This window comes from Helianthus annuus, chromosome 4 (assembly GCF_002127325.2).
Source record: "Helianthus annuus cultivar XRQ/B chromosome 4, HanXRQr2.0-SUNRISE, whole genome shotgun sequence".
Lineage (NCBI taxonomy): Eukaryota > Viridiplantae > Streptophyta > Magnoliopsida > Asterales > Asteraceae > Helianthus > Helianthus annuus.
In genome coordinates, this window is record NC_035436.2 from 162,303,824 (window position 1) to 162,307,196 (window position 3,373).

A 3,373-nucleotide genomic window follows, 5' to 3' on the forward strand; every position below is an offset into this window, starting at 1 on the left:
CACAGAAGAAGCAAAAAGACAACTAATTCTACCATAAATACAAGAAAAGGAACAAAAGTAGACTGCCCGGACCCTCAACGGCACCTCCCAAGGCAAAGGAGAAGAAACAGAGTCTGAACACGCCCCGTGTCCAGCGAACACGGGGGGCGTGCCCAGGAAGCAGCAGAAAAGACAAACCAGTAGAAGCTTCCATTGCCCACCACGGGGCCGTGTCCAGCGGGCACGGGGGCGTGGTGAAAGTACAGCAGGCGCATTAATTGTAATTCGCAATTACAATTAATGAAGAGAGAGAATGTCAGACGGGCACGGGGCCGTGTCCAACGGACACGGGGCCGTGTCCAGCCTTCTGTTCAGCCTATAAATAGAGGAGCTTGGCTTCATTCTCTCTCATCCCTTGGCACACCACCTCTCTCACACTTCATCCACCACCCACCACCACCATAACACCATCATCCACCACCATCATCCATTGTCCATCGTAGAGTGTGTGAGTCGTCTCGGGATCCAAGATTGATCGTAAGAGTTCTTGACAATCAAGGCCATGTTTGCCTAAGTCTCTTACATCACTTGGTGAAGACAAGTGTTTAGTATAATACTTTTTATTTTTAATCTTTTGCACTTTTTATTTGGTTTTGTATTAATGACTTTAATAACTAGTTACTTATGTTGAAGGTGATCTTTCCTTATCGTTTGTCCATGGTGTCTTGGCATTATTTTACTGTCTATATAAAATAAAAGATTTTCACCATTCATATCTCCACGGTCTATATGGAGGTATGTTGGCTACCTGGTCGGGGGTTAAGGGAACGGTTTGGTAAGGGTCTTGCCCTTGTTCAGCGTTTAGAGGTCCTGCTTGGGACCTGGGTCAAATTTAGTAGGATCTCCTTCAATACCCATAGGTATTGGATGGCGGGGATCCAAACTCTTTGACCCCCTCATAAGTTAACTACTATTAATACTATAACCCGGCTATTTAGGACTGTATCCCTGCTGACTCAGACTACTTAGCCGAGGGTAACGTCACCGCCAAAAGTGGGGCCTACCACAATTTGCATTAATAACTTAATTCATTATCTTTCAATAATCCGACCCTTTAGGATTGTATCCTTGCTGACTCAAACTACTCGGTTGAGGGTAACGTCGCCTTCAAAAGAGGGGCCTACTACAATAACTAAGATAATCTCTTAAACAAGTGCAAAAGTGCGAAAATAATCAAAGGTTATACTAATACACGTGTCGGATCCAAGTGATTCATCTTGTCTATCTGTTTTTATTTTATTTTTATTTTCAGCATTTAGTTAGTTTTTATTTTTCTTAGTTTAAAACATTTTTCTAACTTTTTGATTTGATTAGACGTTGAGGATAAACCGGTATTAAAAGCTCTTGTGTCCTTGGACGACCTCGGTATCTTACCAACACTATACTACGTCCACGATGGGTGCACTTGCCCATATGTGTGTTTAGTGTTAGTAAATATCGTGTTTTATAAATTTAAAACTTGGCTAAAAGTGTAAAAAGGGGCTTAAATACTCATCAAAAATATAACACACTTCACGCACATCAACACTACACGACACTAGCAAGACTCGAAACACACTTAAAATGACACAAAGAACCCTAATGACGCAAAACTCAAGTCGACCTAAACTAGACGCAAAATACAAGACTTACAACCCTACCTCCTCCCGGCACTTTAATTATCCGCAATTAAAACGAGTGCCTAACAATCCGAAAACGACTTCCAAACTTGCTTAAAATCAGCCATGTAATTCAAAAAAAAACAAATTTTTGCATTGAACAATTTCGCCTAGTTAAAGGAGGTTGTTATCCTTTGCAAAAATTCCAATTCAAACATGCAAGTTTTTCACTTTACGCTTCAACGTATACCAAACCAAACAAATTTTAGCAGAGCAAGTCCATAACCAACCCGACACTCATCAATATCCCAAAAACAAACCACAATCCAAACCGACATTAAGTGTTAACCGATGTAAAGTTGAAAGCTTGAATGTTGCCTTAGTGAAACGGGTTACAAACGAATGTTATAAATCTGAGTTCAAGCTCAAAAATTTCCCAAACGCCTCCCCACACTTAATGTCGGATAACCCTAGACTAAAATGGTGTAACCATTGTCATCACATCACAACCCAAACCGAACCATTCGCATTCGCACTCTTATCCGAACACCAACACGAACTAAACAGTCGACTCCATAAGAAATAACCCTAAAATTATCATGACTCTAAGCAAAAACTAAACTACGAGACTCAAATTACAACAGTTACAGGAAAAAGCATACCTGAGATTCGCAATCGCAAGAAACAGGAAGAAATAGAGAGATTTTTCGGTTGAACTTTTAAGCCCCAAAACGAAATCCGATTTTAATGGTGAACTATGGTTGATGGATGGAGGAAATCGGTGATGAGTAGTAAGGGAAAAGGGCTGGGGTTTACAGCGGTGGATAGAGGTGGTTGTAAAGGGGTGGTCGGCGGTATAAGGGAGGTGAGGGAGACGGTTAAGGTGGTGAGCGGCAGTGGGTGTAGGGTTTAAATCGGTGAGGAGTGGAGCTAGAGAATGGGTTAACAGTGATATGGGTAGGAGGTGGGTTATCGGCGATGAAAGGTTTCCGGTGGTGAAGGTGATGGAGGGTTACGGCGGAGAGGTTGTCGGCGTGAGGAGTACAGGTTAGGTGAGTGGCGGTGATGAATGGTGGGTGTGTGGGGGGGTTATCGGCGGTTGGATGGAAGAGGCAAGGGGGTGTTCGGCTGTGGGAAGAGGAAGGGTAGGGTTAGGTGAGGGGTGGAATGGTGGAAGGTAATCGGTGATGAATGGGATGGAGATGGGGGTTATCGGCTGGGTAGAGACTGATGTGGAAGATGTGGGGACTGGTGGGTGAACAGAGGTTTACGGTGATGAGTGGTGAGGGAGTAGGGTTTATCGGTGGGGAAGAAGTAGTTAGGGGAAGAAGCTTGGGGTAACAAGGGAGTTAGGTGGGGACTTAAAACACTTGGGGTTTTCAAATTAAATGGGTGCAGATATGGCTTCTAGCGGCCCGCCAGGAATTTCAGTAGCTGGTGGCGGCTCGCCAGCACGGTATATAATTCCGAAAACGTAACCCCGACTACGCTCTGGCTCGGGCTAGAAAAACTGTTCAGTTGGTGGCGGCCCGCCAGAGCGTTTTCAACAGAAAATTTTCAAAACTTTTGTTACCTTTGCCTTAGAAAGTTTATAGCTTTTTCCCAAACCATCCAAATACCAACCGAATTTTTGTCTAAGTGTAAAACTTACCTGGAACCTTATTTCTCTCGCAAATTGCTGCAAATCCTCGGTGGGGCCCTCCTGCAAATGACTCAAGACACAAACAAACAACCGA